Below are 25,180 nucleotides of genomic sequence, written 5' to 3'. Positions count from 1 at the left end.
GGGTATATGGAGATATATAGGCGGAAGAAGTACGTCAGGGGGGGCACGAGGGGCTCACGAGGGTGGAGGGCGCGCCCAGGGGGGTGGGCGCGCCCGCCTGCCTCATGACCTCCTCGCAGATCCCCCGACATGCACTCCAAGTCTTCTAGGCTTCTTTCTTCCAAAAATGAGTTCCGTGAAGTTTCAGGTCAATTGGACTCCGTTTGATTTTCCTTTTCTTCGAAACCCTAAAACAAGGTAAAAACATAAACTGGCACTGGGCTCTGGGTTAATAGGTTAGTCCCAAAAAATGATATAAAAGTCTATAATAAAGCCCATAAACATTCAAAACAGTAGATAATATAGCATGGAGCAATCAAAAATTATAGATACGTTGGAGACGTATAACCACCTTACCTGGCCTGGGACCGTTTGCGCCTTTTTACTCACATATGATAGTGTCGCTAGCATCCATATGACAGAGAACCCGGACCAACATGACTAGTCGCAAACCCAAAGTGGCACTAAGTTACAAGGACATGCATACATGACCCAGCAACGAACGTGTCGGTCATCAACGTATGAACCCAAGTCGTAGCAAGCTACAAGGACTTAAAGGAACAACGCGTGACATTTTCCCGAAGGGACGGACACAGGAACGAATAAGGACACATGCCAGCCAGCCTAAGTGTTCCAGAGCATTAGCAAGCTACCATGGCTCAGCGGAAGAACTAGGAGACATTTCCTGGTAAGAGAGGCTACCAAGAATAAACAACTAGGTTGTCAGATCCCACACATACCAAGCATTTCAATAACATACACACAATGTGCCCGATATGTGCAAATACAACATGGAGTATTTTAGAGTATTTTTAGAGTATCCACTTTCTCTTGTCTATGAACTCTATAGGCAACCCAGAAGTCCTTTACCGCAGACGCGGGTATTCGAATAGATCATGTTAATCCTGTAGGGGTGTACTTCTTCACACATGCTCTCACCACTTATCGCCGTTTACACGACATGTACTCGATAACCTTCAAGCGGAAGCCCGGCGAGGGTGTCGGCCACGACCTGACTAACCACACAAGTCTCTAGTCCAGGTTTATCGCCTATTCGGGTTCCATCCACAAGGAAATCTGGCCGGGGTGTCCTCAATGGCCCCAAACGATGTGTATAGAGTTCCCGGGTCACCAAACGGGTGACTCGGTACACCAGGCCACGTGCCTACCGCATCACAGCCCACCCCTCGGGACAGCGCTGCGTACGGCCTCCAGCATACTACAAACACCAGAAACTAGTTGCAACTCCTAGATAGAGATCAAGGCGATTAATAAGTCGAGAGGGGCATTTTAGCATTGCAATGCGTGGTAGTAGTTGTTCATGTATCACAAACACAGAACTCAGTTCCTGAGGACGGTTTCAATGAGACAACCCACCATGTACTCCTATATGGCCTCTCACCGTTACCTTTACCAAATCGTGTTCACACACTTAGCTCTCAATAGTAGGACATGTTCACCACATTCCAATTCATCCCCGATGAATCAGACCTGACTCAACTCTAAGCAGTAGCAAGCATGACAACAAGCATGAATGCGTAGGCACATCAGGGCTCAAACAACTCCTACTCATCCTAGAGGGTTTCATCTATTTACTGTGGCAATGACAGGTTGTAACACCCACAATGTGGCTATATCTCCCACGTGTCGAGGCATGACTTAGAGGCATAACCACATGGTGGTTTAGTCGCAAGTGGGGTAATCTTCAAACAATCCCATGTACTGAATAAGAAAGGGATAAAGAGTTGGCTTACAATCGCGACTTCACACAATACATAAATAATTCATACATCATCCAAATAGACTTAAAGACTGACTATGGTCAAATCCAACAGAAAAGGAAGATAAACCCCAAATGCTAGATCCCCGATCGTCCCAACTGGGCTCCACTACCGATCATCCGGAAAAGTAACATAACAACGACCAAGATCCTCATCGAGCTCCCACTTGAGCTCGGTTGCGTCACCTGCAATGGTATCATCGGCACCTGCAACTGTTTTGGAAGTATCCATGAGTCACGAGGACTCAACAATCTCACACCCGCGAGATCAAGACTATTTAAGCTTATGGGTAGGGTAAGGTAATGAGGTGGAGCTGCAGCAAGCACTAAGCATATATGGTGGCTAACATATGCAAAAAAGAGCTAGAAGATAAGCAACGCAACGATCGAGAAGCTAGAAGTGATCAAGAAGTGATCCTAAAACTACTTATGTTCAAACATAACCCAAAATCGTGTTCACTTCCTGGACTCCGCCGAAAAGAGACCATCATGGCTACACACGCGGTTGATTCATTTTAATTACGTCAAGTGTCAAGTTCTCTATAACCAGACACCAACAAATTCCCATCTGTCACATAACCACGGGCACGACTCTCGAAAGTTTATACCTTGTAGGGGTGTCCCAACTTAGCCCATCACAAGCTCTCACAATCAACGAAGGATATTCCTTCTCCCAGAAAGACCCGATCAGTCTCCAAATCCTGGTTACAAGACATTTTGACAATGGTAAAACGAGACCAGCAAAGCCGCCCGATGTGCCGACAATCCCGATAGGAGTCGCACGTATCTCATTCTCAGGGCACACCGGATAGGTCAACTATGAGTAAAACCATCCCTCAAGTTGCCCCGAGGTGGCCCCGCAGGTTGCCCGGTTCGGACCAACACTTAGAGAAGCACTGGCCCGGGGGGGGTTAAAATAAAGATGACCCTCGGGTTGGCCGACCCAAGGGAAGGGTAATAGGTTGTTAGGCAAATGTAAAACCAAGGTTGGGCCTTGCTTGAGGAGTTTCATTCAAAGCGAACTGTCAAGGGGTTCCCATAACACCCAACCGCGTAAGGAACGCAAAATCAAGGAACATAACACCGGTATGATGGAAACTAGGGTGGCAAGAGTGGAACAAAACACAAGGCATAAGGCCGAGCCTTCCACCCTTTACCAAGTATATAGATGCATTAATTAAAATAATAGATATTGTGATATCCCAGCATATCCATGTTCCAAGATGGAACAAACTTCAACTTCACCTGCAACTAGCAATTCTATAAGAGGGGTCGAGCAAAAGTGGTAACTTAGCCAAACAATGGTTTGCTAGGAAGGAGGGTTAGAGGCTTGACATGGCAATATGGGAGGCATGATATAACAAGTGGTAGGTGGCGCGACATAGCAATAGAGCGAACAACTAGCAAGCAAAGATAGAAGTGATTTCGAGGGTCTGGTCATCTTTCCTGAGATCCCACAAGGAAGAAGAACAAGTCCAAGAAGTAGACGACCCAACGTAGTCGAACGAATCCTCACAACTCCAGAACAAACGCGAAGCTAACGAGAGAAGCAACTCGGAAAGAAGCAAGCAACATAGTAAACAACCATCACATAAACATGGCATGATGTACAACCAAGTATGATGCATGTCCGGTTTAAAGAGGCATGGCATGACAAGGTGCAACAAACAATACTACAAGTTAAGTGGAGCTCAATATGCAATGAGTTGCATATTGATGAAACACCACATTCAATTATGTAGATCTCTCCCGTTTATGTACCCAACAATATTAAATGTTATTAAACATGGCCAGGTGTGAAGCATAAGTAAACTACACATTTTAGGCAAGTTTAAATGAGGCGGGAAACAACAAACAACACTTCTGGTAAATCCCCATATGCATTTAGCAATTTAATGCAAACAACAATTTTAAACATCTTAATGTTGGTAACATGATGCGGATGACATGTGCAAGTTTTATGCAAGTTTTATGAAAATGTTGACATGAGCAGGTTAAGAGGCATTTGTCACTGTGGCGAAAACGAAAGGGGTGCCACGGCAGTGACAACGGAAATGGTGCCATGAAACATTCTGGTTCCGACAACTTATTGAGATAACGGTGCAAAAGAAGCATGTGTGCGGGACATGCTAGAGATAGAGGGGTGATCCCGGTTACCGGGTTCCCACGGGTCGATGACATGGCAAACGGGGATGTGCATGAAACAAACGGGCACGGTGCAAACACGGGGTTCATCTCATACATCAGTCATGCATTCGTTCACGGGCGTCGTCTTGGGGTTATACCTTCGAAGCATGCGTTTTTCGAGGCAGAACGAGTTCGTCGAGGGAAGTAGATGAAGTAGTCGTCCTCGTGACGGTAGTAGAAGTAGTGGTACTGTCGGTCCTCGACGGTAGTTGTACACGTTTTTTTGTAGATGTTCGGGTCATCGGTAGAGGAACTTGATGGAATTGAATCCCTTCGGGGTTGTCATGGTACTTGGGGTCTTCGGACTTGCCGGTCTCGACGAAACAAAGGGGTACTTGGTACAATCCGCGTAGTCGTGCACTTGTCGTCGAGGGACTTGACAGTCTTGACAAAATGAAGGGGTAATCGGCAAAACCATGTTCTTTGGAGGTCGACGGTAGTGGTTCCTGTATCAACGTGGTGTAGTTGTACTAGACGGTGGTGGTGCTTGGTGAAAACCGAGACGGTCTTGACGTTGACAGCCACAAGCAGAGTTCCACGAAGGATGCGTCTTGTGTTCCTTGCGACCGAGGAGGAGATCTGGAGGTGGTCTTGACCATGGCGTCCCTGCGGTAGCCGGAGAGCTCATGGCCTGCAGCAGCAGCAAGGCATGGAACGGAGTCGTCGGGCACTGATGATGGAGTAGTAGGGAGTTCACGCGAATAGGTCTATGATGGAGGTCGCCGTAGGGCGCTCAAGCACGTCGAGCAGGGCATCCTCGGGTCGAGGTGGTGCAACACGGGTACATGAGACCGGGGCTGTGTCCTGGGGTCTTCGCGACGAGGTTCACATGGAAGCCGAGGAGGAGCAACGGGGATGCAGGCTAGGTGCTACCTCTTGAGCACTTGCGCTGGTTTTCCCTTGAAGAGGAAAGGGTGATGCAGCAAAGTAGTCTAAGTATTTCCCTCAGTTTTTGAGAACCAAGGTATCAATCTAGTAGGAGGCCACGCACGAGTCCCTCGCACCTACACAAACAAATAAATCCTCGCAACAAAAGCGATAAGGGGTTGTCAATCCCTACACGGTCACTTACGAGAGTGAGATCTGATAGATATGATAAGATAATATTTTTGGTATTTTTATGATAAAGATGCAAAGTAAAATAAAAGGCAAAGGAAATAACTAAGTATGGGAAGATTAATATGATGGAAGATAGACCCGGGGGCCATAGGTTTCACTAGTGGCTTCTCTCAAGAGCATAAGTATTCACGGTGGGTAAACAAATTACTATTGAGCAATTGACAGAATTAACAATAGTTATGAGAATATCTAGGTCTGATCATGTATATAGGCATCACGTCCGAGACAAGTAGACCGACTCCTGCCTGCATCTACTACTATTACTCCACACATCGACCACTATCCAGCATGCATCTAGAGTATTAAGTTCAAGAGAACAGAGTAACGCAAGATGACATGATGTAAAGGGATAAACTCATGCAATGATGTAAACCCCATCTTGTTATCCTCGATGGCAACAATACAATACGTGCCTTGCTGCCCCTACTGTCACTCGGAAAGGACACCGCAATATTGAACCCAAAGCTAAACACTTCTCCCATTGCAAGAAAGATCAATCTAGTAGGCCAAACCAAACTGATAATTCGAAGAGACATGCAAAGATAACCAATCATACATAAAAGAATTCAGAGAAATTCAAATATTGTTCATAGATGAACTTGATCATAAATCCACAATTCATCGGTATCAACAAACAACTGCAAAAGAAGATTACATCGAATAGATCTCCACAAGAGAGGGGGAGAACTTTGTATTAAGATCCAAAAAGAGAGAAGAAGCCATCTAGCTAATAACTATGGACCTGTAGGTCTGAGGTAAACTACACACACTTCCTCGGAGAGGCTATGGTGTTGATGTAGAAGCCCTCAGTGATCGATTCTTCCTCCGGCGGAGCTCCGAAACAGGCCCCAAGATGGGATCTCGTGGATACAGGAAGTTACGGCGGTGGACTTAGGGTTTTGGCTCTATATCTGGTAGTTTGGGGGTACGTAGGTATACATAGGAGGAAGGAGTACGTCGGTGGAGCAACAGGGGGCCCACGAGGGTGGAGGGCGCGCCTAGGGGGTAGGCGCGCCCCCCTACTTCGTGGCCTCCTAGTTGATGTCTTGACGTAGGGTCCAAGTCCCCTGGATCATGTTCGTTTCGAAAATCACATTCCCGAAGGTTTCATTCCGTTTGGACTCCGTTTAATATTCTTTTTCTGCGAAACCCTAAAATAGACAAAAAAACAGCAATTCTGGGGTAGGCCTCCGGTTAATAGGTTAGTCCCAAAAATAATATAGAAGTGTATAATAATGCCCAATAATGTCCAAAACAGAATATAATATAGCATGGAACAATCAAAAATTATAGATACGTTGGAGACGTATCAAGCATCCCCAAGCTTAATTCCTGCTCGTCCTTGAGTAGGTAAATGATAAAAATAGAATGTTTGATGTGGAATGCTACTTGGCATAATTTCAATGTAATTCTTCTTAATTGTGGTATGAATATTCAGATCTGAAAGATTCAAGACAAAAGTTCAATATTGACATAGAAATAATAATACTTCAAGCATATTAACTAAGCAATTATGTCTCTTCAAAATAACATGGCCAAAGAAAGTTATCCCTACAAAATCATGTAGTCTGGCTATGCTCTGTCTTCACCACACATAGTATTTAAATCATGCACAACCCTGATGACAAACCAAGCAATTGTTTCATACTTTTGGTGTTCTCAAACTTTTTCAATCTTCACGCAATACATGAGCGTGAGCCATGGACATAGCACTTTAGGTGGAATAGAATGGTGGTTGTGGAGGAGACTAAAAGGGAGAAGATAGTCTCACATCAACTAGGTGTATCAACGGGCTATGGAGATGCCCATCAATAGATATCAATGTGAGTGGGTAGGGATTGCCATGCAATGGATGCACTAGAGCTATAAGTATATGAAAGCTCAACAAAAGGAACTAAGTGGGTGTGCATCCAACTTGCTTGCTCACGAAGACCTAGGGCATTTTGAGGACGCCCATCATTGGAATATACAAGCCAAGTTCTATAATGAAAAATTCCCACTAGTATATGAAAGTGATAACATAGGAGACTCTCTATTATGAAGATCATGGTGCTACTTTGAAGCACAAGTGTGGTAAAAGGATAGTAGCATTGTCCCTTCTCTCTTTTTCTCTCATTTTTTTATTTGGGCCTTTTCCTTTTTTTATGGAAACTTTTTTTGGGGCTTCTTTGGCCTCTCTTTTTTCGTCCGGAGTCTCATCCCGACTTGTGGAGGAATCATAGTCTCCACCATCCTTTCCTCACTTGGGATAATGCTCTAAAAATGATGATCATCACACTTTTATTTACTTACAACTCAACAATTACAACTCAATACTTAGAACAAAATATGACTATGTGAATGCCTCCAGCGGTGTACTGGGATATCCAATGAATCAAGAGTGACATGTATGAAAGAATTATGAAAGGTGGCTTTGCCACAAATACAATGTCAACTACATGATCATGCAAAGCAATATGACAATGATGAAGCCTGTCATAGTAAATAGAATGGTGGAAAGTTGCATGGCAATATATCTCGGAATGGCTATGGAAATGCCATGATAGGTAGGTATGGTGGCTGTTTGAGGAAGGTATATGGTGGGTGTACGATACCGGCGAATGGTGCGCGGTATTAGAGAGGCTAGTAATGGTGGAAGGAAGAAAAGTGTGTATGATCCATGGACTCAACCTTAGTCACAAAGAACTCATATACTTATTGCAAAAATCTATAAGTCATCAGAGCAAAGTATTACGCACATGCTCCTACGGGGATAGATTGGTAGGAAAAGACCATCGCTCGTCCCCGACCGCCACTCATAAGGAAGACAATCAATAAATAAATCATGCTCCAACTTCATCACATAACGGTTCACCATACATGCATACTACAGGAATCACAAACTTTAACGCAAGTATTTCTCAAATTCACAACTACTCAACTAGCATGACTCTAATATTACCATCTCCATATCTCAAAAGAATTATCAAGTATCAAACTTCTCATAATATTCAACACACTCATAAGAAATTTTATTATTAATCTTGAATGCCTAACACAATTTAAGCAAATTACCATGCTATTTTGTAGGAATCTCAAAATAATTTAAGTGAAGCATGAGAGAACAATAGTTTCTATAAAACAAATCCACCGACGTTCTCTAAAAGATATAAGTGAAGCACTAGAGCAAAAACTATATAACTCAAAAGATATGAGTGAAGCACATAGAGTATTCTAAGAATTCCAGAATCATGTGTGTCTCTCTAAAAAGGTGTGTACATCAAGGATGATTGTGGAAAACTAACAAATAAAGACTCAAATAATACAAGACGCTACAAGCAAAACACATATCATGTGGTAAATAAAAATATAGCTCCAAGTAAAGATATCGATGGAAGTAGATGAAAGAGGGGATGCCTTCCGGGGCATTCCCAAGCTTTATCTTTTAGGTGTCCTTAGATTATCTTGGGGTTCCATGGGCATCCCCAAGCTTAGGCTCTTGCCACTCCTTGTTCCATAATCCATAAATCTTTCACCCAAAACTTGAAAACTTCACAACACAAAACTTAAAGTAGAAAATCTCATGAGCTCCGTTAGTGAAAAAAACAAAACACCACTTCAAGGTACTGTAATGAACTCATTCTTTTTTTATACTGGTGTTAAACCTACTGTATTAAAACTTATCTATGGTTTATAAACTATTTTACTAGACATAGATTCATCAAAATAAGCAAACAACACACGAAAAACAGAATCTGTCGAAAACAGAATAGTCTGTAGTAATCTGTAGCTAACGCAAGATCTGGAACCCCAAAAATTCTAAAATAAATTTCTGGACCTGAGGAATTTATCTATTAATTGTCTTAAAAAAGAATTAGCTAAATATCACTTTCCAAATAAAAATGGCAGCAGTTATCGTGAGCGCTAAAGTTTCTGTTTTTTACAGCAAGATTAAAAAGACTTCCCCCAAGTCTTCCCAATGGTTCTACTTGGCACAAACACGAATTAAACACAAAAAACACAGCGAAAACAGAGGCTAGATAAATTATTTATTACTAAACAGGAGAAAAAAAGCAAGGAATAAAAATAAAATTGGGTTGCCTCCCAACAAGCGCTATCGTTTAACGCCCCTAGCTAGGCATAAATAGCAAGGATAGATCTACATATTGCCATCTTTAGTTGGTAATTCTTTAATGAGACATCTATCACTTTGAGGATTTTTCGGCATTCTGGGAACGGGGGTCCCCAGACTTGCCTGCCTGCGACCTGCGGCGTGGCTCAAAAGGGGGCCCAGCACGGCCCGTCTTCATCCACACAGACCCAAGACCCTCGTGAGGGGCCAAGCCTCGCGGGGCGGATGACACGGAGCTTCCTCAGGCACGGCCTCATCAGGCTGGCTCGCGAGGAGGCGGAGAGATCAAGGCGGGGTACCTCACGAGGTGCCCGTAATGCAAGCCATGACGACCAAAGGCGCCAGGCAGGCGCCAGCCGCGCAGTGTCCTCCTTTCCTCTTTGGTGCAAAGGGAGCAAGCGCGGGCGAGAGCATCAAGCAAAGGCACCCGTTTCGGTGCAACGAGACCAGGACTAGTCCAACGGCAGGGAGGAAGTCATTGTGGAGCCCAAGCCAGCGTCACCACCAGAGTCTTTGGCAGGTGAGGACCAACTTTAGTCAGGATAAGTGTACCAGATGTTCCCCTTCAAAATGGCCAATTGTTGGCGCCCTTCCCGCTCAATATTTGGGGAAGAGGCCCAGGGCCTTTGCCTATATATAGGACTAGCCACCCCCAGGGTAGAGGGATCGGGATCAAGAGATCGGATCAGATCGAAATCAGAGAGAGAATCGAGAAGAGAGAGAGAAAGAGAGAAGGGTGACTGAACTCCTCCCAGCAGTTCATCCCCTTAGCCAAGAACGCACCCTCGCGAGGCTGTTCTTCCTTGTATTGCTCATCATCATCAGCCCAAGAGGCAATCCACCACACCACACACTTGAGTAGGGTATTACACCACAACGGTGGCCCGAACCAGTATAAACCCTGTGTCTCTTGTGCTGTTCTTTCCATAGCTTTGATCTTAGCGAGGCGGAGGGGTGTAGGTAGGTAGAAGGAGAAATCTCCGCGCGCACCCTAGTGCTCGAACCTCAAGGGTCTGCCAGAACCCGAAATCCGACATTTGGCGCGCCTGGTAGGGGTGCGCCAGAGTCCACCTTCTACCGCTTCTTGTCCCGTCGCGTCGTCATCACCATGTCCGGCGACCAGGCGGGTAACCCAGATCCATGGGCGGCATGGCCCGCCCGCGCAGAGCCACTCGCATCGGGCGACCCCGTGCCCCAGGCAGCTTGCGGTCCGCGGGCGATGCGGACAGGCTTCGACAGCTCTCACACCGCCGCAAGCGCGGTCGGCAGCAAGGGCCTCCAATCATGCCGCGACCACGACACCGTACACCCGCCGGGAGCAGGCGAACTCGAGGGCCGTGCTCATGGTGGCCCGAGAGCTGCTGCAGTGCAGGCTGCTGGAGGGCGGCCGCGACGTGCTGCTGGAGCGGGTGGCAGAGCTCCTGGGCTTCGCCGCCTCGGGGGCTCACCCCTTCTGCACCCAGCTCCCATCTCAAGCCTAGGGCGGCCCGCGCGGGGGCTCCGCGCGCGCCCGCGGGCTCCAAGGCTACTCGAACGCCAGCGAAGCTGTCGGCACCGGACCGGCGGCGGCCCTGCCCCCGCTCCCGGTCCGCGAAGAAGAAGGACTCGACGCGACCCACGGCCCCAGTGGACAGCCACGCTACCACCCCACAGTGGGCACATCAAGCAGAGCTACGTGGCACGCGGAGCACTACGGCATGGCCTTCGGGATGACGGTGCCAGAAGAATACGTGCCCCTCATGATGGACCAAGGACACCCTCACGAGGGCGAACAAGGCTCGCTCCTCAGCCCAAGCTAGGGGGACGAGGCGCCAGAAGCTGAGCCCTTCCAGGAGCCCCGGGACGGTCCCACTGGCCACGCTGGAGGCAACGATTACCGGGTACCGCTAATTCCTCAGGAGCAGGCATACGCTAATCATGGATCGTAGGAGGTGCAGGTCGCCACAGCGAGCAGTTGCCCCGCTCCCACAGTCTCCTACCCCTCGGGAGGAGGGCGCAGGGGCTGCAGGAGAGGGGCCGAGATCCAACATCACCACCGCAGCGTTCGGAGCAAGGTGTTCTCAGGAGGTAGGCCCTCTGCTGGGGAGGTGCCTCAGGGCCTGCCCCTGGCGGAGGGCCCGTGGTCGTCGGGGGAACCGCTGGCGACCGCTCTACCCCATCGGCGGAGTCCTGGTTTCCAGTCGTCGTTGATGGCACTAGAGTGTGGCGCAAGGCGGGGCCCTCGTCTGGCGATATGAAGCAAGGCCAGTACCTGTGAAGAAGGCCCAGTGCCTGTGAAGCTCGCCGCCCCGTGACACTCTCATGTAATAATGAGTGGGGCTATACCCGCCTCGGAGTCTCAGGGGTGCCGGCCTCAGGCCCTGGGGCTCCCTCCCACGCCCAGTGGCAGCACTTAGCTCCGCGCTGGTGAGAAGACGTCCATGACTAGATTAGGTGCCGGACGTGGCCTTTTGTCTGCTTTCGTTGCTTTTCCCTTTGGTTGTCACTTTCCCCCGCTGGATTTAAGTTGGATTCGAATTTGAGATTTGCGTGTGTTCGGGGAAGGGGTGCTTAGTCTCGTTCGAGCAATTTCTCGCGTTTTGATTACCACTTCGCCTCAGCTGCCTCCCCTCGTGAGCCCCTCGCGAGCCGGGTCAGGCCTAGCTTGCGCGCAGCCCAGACTGCCGCCGCCACGTCCTCTCAGGAGGGTTTTTTACTGCAGATCCTACGGATTCGATCAGGGAACACTCGGGACACCACAGCCTCCCACAGGCTACCTCAGGGCCCGCATGGGACAAAGGTAAACTAGCCGACCAGCGCGTCTCTTAAGCCAACCACTTGGCGCGGGCGCATGGGCAATGTAGCGTCTACTAATACGATGAACACAAGTTTTACATGAGGGGCTCCCCCTCCAAAATGCTCTCACAGCCATCAGGCCAAAACCTGAGTTCTATTCATGCAGGGTAAGGAAGCAGGAACGATGCACAATCAGTCGGATAAATCCCCCAATGCATCCTCAGGGGCACCACCCGAACCGTTGCTAGCGTTGATGAACTCGCCATCGCCGTCCGTGTCGCCGCCAGCGGCGTCAGGGCCGTTCACCACACCGCCCTCGTCGGCAGCCACGATCACGCCATCATTGTCTGAAGCGAAGGCCCTGACAAGAGCATCCACATTGTCTTCCACCTAGTGCGCCAGGTCGTCTCGGACGGCCTTGGGGACTGGGGCGATGGCGGCGTCGAAATCGAAGTGGGGATCCATGTTCCGGAGATGGCTGAAGACGCGAGAAAAGGTGCGCCCGAGCAGACCTATCAGCCCTGACCGACCGCGCCTCCAGCTGCGTCACCACGTCGGTGAAGAACTGAAGGTTGCTGGCGTAGTTGACTGCGTGCGGCTCACCAACAGCCGCCTCGCAGATGTTGCCCAAGGCTGTGTTGGCTCTCTCCCGGAGCGTGGTGAGCATGGGGTCGTGCTCATGCTCCAGGATCCGCCGCTGACGTATCTCATCCGCATTCTGGCGCGTGACGACCTCAACCTTCTCCACCCGCTGGCGAAGAAGGAGCACCTCGGCCTGGGAGGTGGTTGACCCCCCTTGCGCCACCTCAAGGGCGGCCCGAAAAGCATCGGCCCGCCGCGTCGATTCCTCCAGCTTGGACCTCAAGGCAGCAGTCCTGCCTTCAGCCTCGGCCCGGATCAACCCCAGCTTCTCCTCGAACTCGTGCTCGAGGTTCAAGCGCGCCATCGCCACTCGACGTCCGACCTCCTCCAGGACACGGGCTTCCCGTGCAGCGACATCATCCTCCGCCTGCGTCACCAAGCGCTCCCTCGTCTCCAGACATTCGTACTCGCGGGTACGTTCGGCGGCTTCCAGCGTCAGCGCCTCCTCACGCTTCTGGAGCTCTGCTGAGTCGCCAGAGGCCACCTTCATCGACGCGAGGGCTGCCTCACGCAGCTCCACTTGCTCCTCCAGTGAGTGGCACCAGGCCAGGAGCTCCCGAGCCCGCTCCTCTGCCGCCTCTCGCTGCCGGTCAGCTTCCCGGGCCTCCTCAGCAGCCCAAGATCGGGCCTCCCGAGAGGCCACCAGCGACGCCTTGGCCTCTACGACGTCAAGATCGCGCTGACGGCGCGCAAGGGCGATGGCGCCCTCCAGCTCGCGCCTCTCTGCAGCCAGGCGCAGGCCCTCGGCCTCAAGGCGCGCGTCTTCATCAGCAAGCTCCTCACCAAGCAGGCTCACCGCGTCAGCCGCCCTTCGAAGGAATCCTTGGCGAAGAGCGCGACGCTCCCGGGCGCGCTCGAGCACGTCTTCCACACCATCATCTGCCCCAAGCAAGCGCCGGGGGCCACGAATCAGCACTCCCCCTCCGGGCAGGTGAAGGAAATATGCCCTAGAGGAAATAATAAAGTTATTATTTATTTCCTTATATCATGATAAATGTTTATTATTCATGCTAGAATTGTATTAACCGAAAACATAATACTTGTGTGAATACATAGACAAACAAAGTGTCACTAGTATGCCTCTACTTGACTAGCTCGTTAATCGAAGATGGTTATGTTTCCTAACCATAAACAAAAGAGTTGTTATTTGATTAACGGAATCACATCATTAGGAGAATGATGTGATTGACACGACCCATTCCATTAGCTTAGCACCCAATCGTTTAGTATGTTGCTATTGCTTTCTTCATGACTTATATATGTTCCTATGACTATGAGATTATGCAACTCCCGTTTGCCGGAGGAACATTTTGTGTGCTACCAAACGTCACAACGTAAATGGGTGATTATAAAGGTGCTCTACAGGTGTCTCCAAAGGTACATGTTGGGTTGGCGTATTTCGAGATTAGGATTTGTCACTCCGATTGTCCGAGAGGTATCTCTGGGCCCTCTCGGTAATGCACATCACATAAGCCTTGCAAGCATTGCAACTAATGAGTTAGTTGTGAGATGATGTATTACAGAACGAGTAAAGAGACTTGCCGGTAATGAGATTGAACTAGGTATGGGATACCGACGATCGAATCTCGGGCAAGTAACATACCGATGACAAAGGGAACAACGTATGTTGTTATGCGGTCTGACCGATAAAGATCTTCGTAGAATATGTGGGAGCCAATATGAGCATCCAGGTTCCGCTATTGGTTATCGACCGGAGACGTGTCTCGGTCATGTCTACATTGTTCTCGAACCCGTAGGGTCCGCACGCTTAAGGTTTCGATGATAGTTATATTATGAGTTTATGAGTTTTGATGTACCGAAGGAGTTTGGAGTCACGGATGAGATCGGGGACATGACGAGGAGTCTCGAAATGGCCAAGATGTAAAAATTGATATATTGGAAGACTATATTCGGACATCGGAAAGGTTCCGAGTGATTCGAGTATTTTTCGGGGTACCGGAGAGTTACGGGAATTCGCCGGGAGAAGTATTGGGCCTTATTGGGCCATACGGGAAAGAGAGAGGGGCTGCCTAGGGCAGGCCGCGCGCCCCCCCAAGGCCTAGTACGAATTGGACTAGGGGGAGAGGCTGCGCCCCTTCCTTGTTTCCTACTCCTACTACATGGAAGGACTCCTAGTTGGACTAGGAAAGGGGAATCCTACTCCCGGTGGGAGTAGGACTCCCCTAGGCGCGCCATAGAGAGGGCCGGCCCTCCCCTCCTCCACTCCTTTATATACGGGGGCAGGGGGCACCCCATAGACACACAAGTTGATCCACGTGATCATATTCTTAGCCGTGTGCGGCGCCCCCTGCCACCATAGTCCTCGATAATATTGTAGCGGTGCTTAGGCGAAGCCCTGCGACAGTAGTACATCAAGATCATCACCACGCCGTCGTGCTGACGGAACTCTTCCCCGACACTTTGCTGGATCGGAGTCCGGGGATCGTCATCAAGCTGAACGTGTGCTAGAACTCGGAGGTGCCGTAGTTTCGGTGCTTGATCGGTCGGGCCATGAAGACGTACGACTACATCAACCGCGTTGTGCTAACGCTTCCACTGTCGGTCTACAACGGTACGTAGATCACACTCTCCCCTCTCGTTGCTATGCATCACCATGATCTTGCGTGTGCGTAGGAAAATTTTCTGAAATTACTACGTTCCCCAACAGTGGCATCCGAGCCTAGGTTTTATGTGTTGATGTTATATGCACGAGTAGAACACAAGTGAGTTGTGGGTTATATAAGTCATACTGCTTACCAGCATGTCATACTTTGGTTCGGCGGTATTGTTGGATGAAGCGGCCCGGACCAACATTACACGTACGCTTACGTGAGACCGGTTCTCCCGACGTGCTTTGCACAAAGGTGGCTAGCGGGTGACAGTTTCTCCCACTTTAGTTGAACCGAGTGTGGCTACGCCCGGTCCTTGCGAAGGTTAAAACAGCACCAACTTGACAAACTATCGTTGTTGTTTTTTTTGCGTAGGTAAGAACGGTTCTTGCTCAGCCCGTAGCAGCCACGTAAAACTTGCAACAACAAAGTAGAGGACGTCTAACTTGTTTTTGCAGGGCATGTTGTGATGTGATATGGTCAAGACATGATGAGATATAAGTTGTTGTATAAGATGATCATGTTTTGTTGAAGTTATCGGCAACTGGCAGAAGCCTTATGGTTGTCTCTTTATTGCATAAGATGCAAGCACCAAATAATTGCTTTACTTTATTGCTATGCGATAGCAATAGTTGCAAGAGCAGTAGTTGGCGAGACGACCATGTGACGACACATTGATATAGATCAAGATGATGGAGATCATGGTGTCATGCCAGTGACGATGGAAATCATGACGATACTTTGGAGTTAGAGATCAAAGGCACAAGATGATGATGGCCATATCATGTCACATATTTTGATTGCATGTGATGTTTATCTTTTATGCATCTTATCTTGCTTTGATTGACGGTAGCATTTTAAGATGATCTCTTGCTAATTATCAAGAAGTGTTCTCCCTGAGTATGCACCGTTGCGAAAGTTCTTCGTGCTGAGACACCACGTGATTATCGGGTGTGATAGGCTCTATGTTCAAATACAACGGGTGCAAAACAGTTGCACATGCGGAATACTCAGGTTATACTTGACGAGCCAAGCATATACAGATATGGCCTCGGAACACGGAGACCGAAAGGTTGAGCGTGAATCATATAGTAGATATGATCAACATAGTGATGTTCACCAATGAAACTACTCCATCTCACGTGATGATCGGACATGGTTTAGTTGATTTGGATCACGTGATCACTTAGATGATTAGAGGGATGTCTATCTAAGTGGGAGTTCTTAAGTAATATGATTAATTGAACTTAAATTTATCATGAACTTAGTCCTCGTAGTATTTTGCAAATTATGTTGTAGATCAATAGCTCACGTTGTTGTTTCCCTGTGTTTATTTTGATATGTTCCTAGAGAAAATTGTGTTGAAAGATGTTAGTAGCAATGATGCGGATTGGATCCGTGATATGAGGTTTATCCTCATTGCTGCACAGAAGAATTATGTCCTTGATGCACCGCTAGGTGACGGACCTATTGCAGGAGCAGATGTAGACTTTATGAACATTTGGCTAGCTCAATATGATGACTACTTGATAGTTTAGTGCACCATGCTTAATGGCTTAGAATCGGGACTTCAAAGACGTTTTGAACGTCATGGAGCATATGAGATGTTCCAGGAGTTGAAGTTAATATTTCAAGCAAATACCCGAGTTGTGAGATATGAAGTCTCCAACAAGTTCTATAGCTAAAAGATGGAGGAGAATCGCTCAACTAGTGAGCATATGCTCAGATTGTCTGAGTACTACAATCGCTTGAATCAAGTGGGAGTTAATCTTCTAGATAAGATAGTGATTGACAGAATTCTCTAGTTACCATCACCAAGTTAGTAGAACTTCGTGATGAACTATGATATGCAAGGGATAACAGAAACGATTCCCAAGCTCTTCGTAATGCGGAAATTGATGAAGGTAGAAATCAAGAAAAACATCAAGTGTTGATGGTAGACAAGACCACTAGTTTCAAGAAAAGGGCAGAGGGAAGAAGGGGAACTTCAAGAAGAACAGCAAGAAAGTTGCTGCACAAGTGAAGAAGCCCAAGTCTGGTCCTAAGCCTGAGACTAAGTGTTTCTACTGCAAAGGGACTGGTCACTGGAAGCGGAACTACCCCAAGTGATTGGCAGATAAGAAGGATGGCAAAGTGAAATTGCTATATTTGATATACATGTTATTGATGTGTACTTTACTAGTGTTTATAGAAACCCCTCAGTATTTGATACTAGTTCAGTTGCTAAGATTAGTAACTCGAAACGGGAGTTGCAGAATAAACAGAGACTAGTTAAGGGTGAAGTGACGATGTGTGTTGGAAGTGGTTCCAAGATTGATATGATCATCATCGCACACTCCCTATACTTTCGGGATTAGTGTTGAACCTGAATAAGTGTTATTTGGTGTTTGCGTTAAGCATGAATATGATTTGATCATGTTTATTGTAATACGGTTTTTCATTTAAGTAAGAGAATAAATTGTTGTTCTGTTTACATGAATAAAACCTTATATGGTTACACACCCAATGAAAATAGTTCGTTGGATCTCGATCATAGTGATACACATAATCATAATATTGAAACCAAAAGATGCAAAGTTAATAATGATAGTGCAACTTATTTGTGGCACTACCGTTTAGGTCATATTGGTGTAAAGCGCATGAAGAAACTCCATGATGATGGGATTTTGGAATCACTTGATTATGAATCAGTTGATGCTTGCGAACCATGCCTCATGGGCAAGATGACTAAGACTCTGTTCTTCGGAACAATGGAGCGAGCAACAGATTTGTTGGAAATCATACATACTGATGTATGTGGTCCGATGAATATTGAGGCTCGCGACAAGTACCATTATTTTCTGATCTTCACAGATGATTTGAGCAGATATGAGTATATCTACTTGACGAAACATAAGTCTGAAACATTTGAAAAGTTCAAAGAATTTCAGAGTGAAGTGAAAAATCATCGTAACAAGAAAATAAAGTTTCTACGATCTGATCTTAGAGAAGAGTATTTGAGTTACGAGTTTGGCCTTCAGTTAAAAACAATGTGAAATAGTTTCACTACTCACACCACCTGGAACACCACAATGTAATGGTGTGTCCGAATGTCATAACTGTACTTTATTAGATATGGTGCGATCTATGATGTCTCTTACCGATCTACCGCTATCATTTTGGGGTTATGCATTAGAGACAGCTGCATTCACGTTAAAAGGGCACCATCTAAATCTGTTGAGACGACACCGTATGAACTATGGTTTGGCAACAAACCAAAGTTGTCGTTTCTTAAAGTTTGGGGTTGCGATGCTTATATGAAAAAGTTTCATCCTGATAAGCTCAAACTCAAATCGGAGAAGTGCGTCTTCATAGGATACCCAAAAGAAAATGTTGGGTACACCTTCTATCATAGATCCGAAGGCAAGATATTCGTTGCTTAGAATGGATCATTTCGAGAGAAGGAGTTTCTCTCGGAAGAAGTGAGTGGGAGGAAAGTAGAACTTGATAAGGTAATTGTACCTTCTCCCTTATTGGAAAGTAGTTCATCACAGAAATCTGTTCCTGTGGCTACTACACCAATTAGTGAGGAAGCTAATGATGATGATCATGTAACTTTAGATCAAGTTACTACCGAATCTTGTAGGTAAACCAGAGTGAGATCCGCACCAGAGTGGTACGGTAATCCTGTTCTGGAGGTCATGCTACTTGACCATGACGAACCTACGAACTATGAAAAAGCGATGGTGAGCCTAGATTCCGCAAAATGGCTTGAGGCCATGAAATCTGAGATGGGATCCATGTATGGGAACAAAGTATGGACTTTGGTTGACTTGCCCGATGATCGGCAAGCAATTGAGAATAAATGGATCTTCAAGAGGAAGACGGACGCTGATAGTAGTGTTACTATCTACAAAGCTAGAATTGTCGCAAAAGGTTTTCGACAAGTTCAAGGTGTTGCCTACGATAAGAGTTTCTCACTCGTATCTATGCTTAAGTCTGTCCGAATCATGTTAGCAATTGCCGCATTTTATGAAATCTGGCAAATGGATAAACAAAACTGCATGCCTTAATAGATTTATTAAAGAAGAGTTGTATATGATACAACCGGAAGGTTTTGTCAATCCTAAAGGTGCTAACAAAATATGCAAGCTCCAGCGATCCATCTATGGACTGGTGCAAGCATCTTGGAGTTGGAATATGCGCTTTGATAAGTTGATCAAAGCATATAGTTTTATACAGACTTGCCATGAAGCATGTATTTACAAGAAAGTGAGTGGGAGCACTACAACATTTCTGATAAGTATATGTGAATGACATATTGTTGATCGGAAATGATGTAGAATTATTCTGCAAAGCATAAAGGAGTGTTTGAAAGGAATTTTTCAAAGAAAGACCTCGGTAAAGCTGCTTACATATTGAGCATCAAGATCTATAGAGATAGATCAAGACGCTTGATAAGTTTTTTCAATGAGTACATACCTTGACAAGATTTTGAAGTAGTTCAAAATGGAACAGTCAAAGAAAGAGTTCTTGCCTGTGTTGCAAGGTGTGAAATTGCGTAAGACTCAAAGCCCGACCATGGCAGAAGATAGAAATAGAATGAAAGTCATTCCCTATGCCTCAGCCATAGGTTCTATAAAGTATGCCATGCTGTGTACCAGATCTATTGTATACCCTACACTGTGTTAAGCAAGGGAGTACAATAGTGATCTAAGAGTAGATCACTGGACAGCGGTCAAAATTATCCTTAGTGGAATAAGGAAATATTTCTCAATTATGGAGGTGACAAAAAGGTTCGTCATAAAAAGTTACGTCGATGCAAGTTTTGACACAGATCTGGATGACTCTAAGTCTAGATCTAGATACATATTGAAAGTGGGAGCAATAAGCTAGAGTAGCTCCGTGCAGAGCATTGTTGACATAGAAATTCACAAAATACTTACGGATCTGAATGTGACAGACCCGTTGACTAAAATTATCTCACAAGCAAAACATGATCACACCTTAGTACTCTTTGGGTGTTAATCACATAGCGATGTGAACTAGATTACTGACTCTAGTAAACCCTTTGGGTGTTGATCACATATCGATGTGAACTATGGGTGTTAATCACATGGTGATGTGAACTATTGCTGTTAAATCACATGGCGATGTGAACTAGATTATTGACTCTAGTGCAAGTGGGAGACTGAAGGAAATATGCCCTAGAGGCAATAATAAAGTTATTATTTATTTCCTTATATCATGATAAATGTTTATTATTCATGCTAGAATTGTATTAACCGGAAACATAATACTTGTGTGAATACATAGAAAAACAAAGTGTCACTAGTATGCCTCTACTTGACTAGCTCGTTAATCGAAGATGGTTATGTTTCCTAACCATAAACAAAAGAGTTGTTATTTGATTAACGGAATCACATCATTAGGAGAATGATGTGATTGACATGACCCATTCCATTAGCTTAGCACCCGATCGTTTATTATGTTGTTATTGCTTTCTTCATGACTTATACATGTTCCTATGACTATGAGATTATGCAACTCCCGTTTGCCGGAGGAACACTTTGTGTGCTACCAAACGTCACAACATAAATGGGTGATTATAAAGGTGCTCTACAGGTGTCTCCAAAGGTACATGTTGGGTTGGCGTATTTCGAGATTAGGATTTGTCACTCCGATTGTCGGAGAGGTATCTTTGGGCCCTCTCGGTAATACACATCACATAAGCCTTGCAAGCATTGCAACTAATGAGTTAGTTGTGAGATGATGTATTACGGAACGAGTAAAGAGAATTGCCAGTAACGAGATTGAACTAGGTATGGGATACCAACGATCGAATCTCGGGCAAGTAACATACCGATGACAAAGGGAACAACGTATGTTGTTATGCGATCTGACCGATAAAGATCTTCGTAGAATATGTGGGAGCCAATATGAGCATCCAGGTTCCGCTATCGGTTATTGACCGGAGACGTGTCTCGGTCATGTCTACATTGTTCTCGAACCCGTAGGGTCCGCGCGCTTAAGGTTTAGATGACAGTTATATTATGAGTTTATGTGTTTTGATGTACCGAAGGAGTTCGGAGTCCCGGATGAGATCGGGGACATGACGAGGAGTCTCGAAATGGTCGAGACGTAAAAATTGATATATTGGACTACTATATTCGGACATCGGAAAGGTTCCGAGTGATTCGAGTATTTTTCGGAGTACCGGAGAGTTACGGGAATTCGCCGGGAGAAGTCTTGGGCCTTATTGGGCCATACGGGAAAGAGAGAGGGGCTGCCTAGGGCAGGCCGCGCGCCCCCCCAAGGCCTAGTCCGAATTGGACTAGGGGGAGAGGCTGCGCCCCTTCCTTGTTTCCTACTCCTACTACATGGAAGGACTCCTAGTTGGACTAGGAAAGGGGAATCCTACTCCCGGTGGGAGTAGCACTCCCCTAGGCGCGCCATAGAGAGGGCCGGCCCTCCCCTCCTTTATATACGGGGGCAGGGGGCACCCCATAGACACACAAGTTGATCCACATGATCATATTCTTAGCCGTGTGCGGCGCCCCCTGCCACCATAGTCCTCGATAATATTGTAGGGGTGCTTAGGCGAAGCCCTGCGACAGTAGTACATCAAGATCGTCACCACGCCGTCGTGCTGACGGAACTCTTCCCCGACACTTTGCTGGATCGGAGTCCGGGGATCGTCATCGAGCTGAATGTGTGCTAGAACTCGGAGGTGCCATAGTTTCGGTGCTTGATCGGTCGGGCCGTGAAGACGTACGACTACATCAACCGCGTTGTGCTAACGCTTCCGCTGTCGGTCTACAAGGGTACGTAGATCACACTCTCCCCTCTCGTTGCTATGCATCACCATGATCTTGCGTGTGCGTAGGAATTTTTTTGAAATTACTACGTTCCCCAACAGCAGGGGGCTGGGGGCTGGCACCCTCGTGACGGCCGGGCACGCCACGCCAGAAGCCTGGCCTGGAGCCAGCCCGTCCCCAGATGAAGAGCGCAGGGAGCGCCTCAGCCAATCGCAGTCCACGACCAGGCGAGAAGCCCACGGCAGGCTGGCTATGCCATGAGAAGGCCCGCGATCGCGAGGTGCGCAGGGCCATGATGCGCCTCGGGATGGTTCGCCTCTCCGATCGCCCTCACCACAAGGGCTATGTTGCTCGGAACGCTTGAGGACGGTGGAGGGGGTGAGGCCAACGGGGACGACACCTCAGCCGTCTCCGCGAGCTCGGCTGGAAGGGGCCTGCGGAGCAAGGATCAGTAAAAGCAACAGAAGGATCGGGAGCTGGGAAAGGAGAAGGCTTACTCATCAGTGGCGAAGTACTTCCTATGCTTCAGCAGGCGACAAGGGTAATCGTCGCCCAGGGCCTCCCTTCTCTTCCGGAGGGCCTCAAATCCACGCGGAAGTGGCGCAAGAGTTGAGCGCAGGGATCAACCTGCGACGAAGACGGAGCGTCAAGGCGATCTGCGTTAGGGGCACCTACCTGATGTGCGCTGCCAATCGCCTTGCCAAGAGAAGCGGTTGGGTCTCAGGGGGCCTCAGTCGCAGGCGCTGAGGGCAGCTGCTTGTCACCCTCAGCCTCAGCGGCACGGGCCCCAAGAGATGCTCCCTCATGAGCATCGCCCGGCGCTGTCACCCCGCCGGGAGCCCCCTCGGCCTCTGGCGCCTCATGCCTCCCTGCTCCGCCACTTGAGGAAGATTCGCCTTGGCCGACTGGAAGGGCAGTCACCATCACTGGGTTCTCACGAGGCCCCTGGAGGCCGGCGGGGCGCGTCCCCCACTCATCAAAGATAGGCATCTGATTCACAAAATCGCCCCTGTTCTGGCAGAAGTACAGCAAGGCCCCTCCCTGCTGGATGCTACCAGGGTTGGGGTCCCCAGTCAGGATCAAGAGCGCTGTCCTCAGCAGTTCAGGCGCCAGGTCCTCTTCCTGGAGCCTCATACGATCATCACACCCGCTGAAGGCCCACATCCGGCGGGAGTGGCGTTGGATAGGAGCAACGCAGCATAGCAGGAACTCCTTCACCACCTTGGGCGCTGTCACGCCAAGCAACCTCAAGAACGCGAAGCGGTGCCAGATGAAGACGAGCCGGGGGCTCTCAAGCGTCTCCTGGCCCCAGCCCGAATTGGGGACAGCAGGCGAAGTTGGCTCCGATAGCAGGGGGCTGGGCAGCCCTGCATCCACATACAGCCACCGCTCGTGGAACCCAGCCACGGGCAGAGGGAGCCTGAATTCAATCCCTGAGGCCACTGTCTTAGATGCGGCAACGAAGCTCACGCATGCCCAGCATTGGGTAGGGTCGACAAGGCGCAGAGAGAAGAAGTGGCGCAGCAAGGCAACCGAAGGAAGGATGCCCATCATTGCCTCGCAAACAAAGGCGAAGACCGAAAGGAGGGTGATGGATTGAGTCCCAGATGCATCATGTGGATCTGATAGTGGGAAAGTACGGCATTGAAGAAATCAGAAAAGGGGGGAACCAGACCCGCCCACAGGGCGTCGGCAAAATACGGGACCTCGGTGACTATCCTGCCGCTGGAGAAGTGGGACGCGGGCCAGGCCGTCATCCTCCCGCATTCGTTGAAGATAGTGGCTAGAGCTGAGCTGACCTTGCCCAAGCCCTCGGCGGGGGCCGCCAACGGCGGCGAGCAAGGCGGAGGCATGGGTTTCTTCCCTCTTCCCTTCTTCGTCGGAGCCATGGCGATGGGAAGGGGGGGGAAGGTTCGACATTGGGTCGAAAATAGAAGCTGGAGTTCGAGAGGAGGAAGGACAAAGGGCGCTCAAGCAACAGAAAGGGGAGCGGCTGTGTACGACTATGAGTCCGCCTAGCATGGCGCAAAATAAGGGGGCGTGGGGGAACAGTGCCGCCCACGCCCAATCAACCACCATGCGGCGCCCGAGGCCGCAGGCTGTTAGGGCCCGCGGCGCTTCGCTCTTGCCCTTTCGTCTCCCTGCACGGCCAAGTCCGGGCGCGCCTTGCGCCCGGGGGCTACTGTCGGCGTTCTGGGAACGGTGGTCCCCAGACTTGCCTACCTGCGGCTTGCGGCGTGGCTCAAAAAGGGGCCCAGCACGGCCCATCTTCATCAACACAAACCCAAGACCCTCGCGTGGGGCCAAGCCTCGCGGGGCGGACGACACGGAGCTTCCTCAGGCACGGCCTCATCAGGCTGGCTCGCGAGGAGGCGGAGAGATCAAGGCGGGGTACCTCACGAGGTGCCCGTGACGCAAGCCATGACGACCAAAGGCGCCAGGCGGGCGCCAGCCGCACAGTCTCCTCCTTTCCTCTTTGGTGCAAAGGGAGCAAGCGCGGGCGAGAGCATCAAGCAAAGGCACCCGTTTCGGTGCAAGGAGACCAGGACCAGTCCAACGGTAGGGAGGAAGTCATTGTGGAGCCCAAGCCAGCGTCACCACCAGAGTCTTTGGTAGGCGAGGACCAACTTTAGTCAGGATAAGTGTACCAGATGTTCCCCTTCAAAATGGCCAATTGTTGGCGCCCTTCTCGCTCAATATTTGGAGAAGAGGCCCAGGGCCTTTGCCTATATATAGGGCTAGCCACCCCCAGGGTAGAGGGATCGGGATCAAGAGATAGGATCAGATCGAAATCAGAGAGAGAATCGAGAAGAGAGAGAGAGAGAAGGGTGACTGAACTCCTCCCAGCAGTTCGTCCCCTCAGCCAAGAACGCACCCTCGCGAGGCTGTTCTTCCTTGTATTGCTCATCATCATCATCCCAAGAGGCAATCCACCACACCACAGACTGGAGTAGGGTGTTACACCACAACGGTGGCCCAAACCAGTATAAACCATGTGTCTCTTGTGCTGTTCTTTCCATAGCTTAGATCTTAGCGAGGCGGAGGGGTGCAGGTGGTAGAAGGTGAAATCTCCGCGCGCACCCTAGTGTTCGAACCTCAAGGGTCTGCCGGAACCCGAAAT

The sequence above is a fragment of the Triticum urartu genome, chromosome 1A, assembly GCF_056163025.1.
Source record: "Triticum urartu cultivar PI428250 chromosome 1A, HENAU_Tu73, whole genome shotgun sequence".
Taxonomy (NCBI): domain Eukaryota; kingdom Viridiplantae; phylum Streptophyta; class Magnoliopsida; order Poales; family Poaceae; genus Triticum; species Triticum urartu.
Note: the sequence above shows the minus strand (reverse complement) of the source record.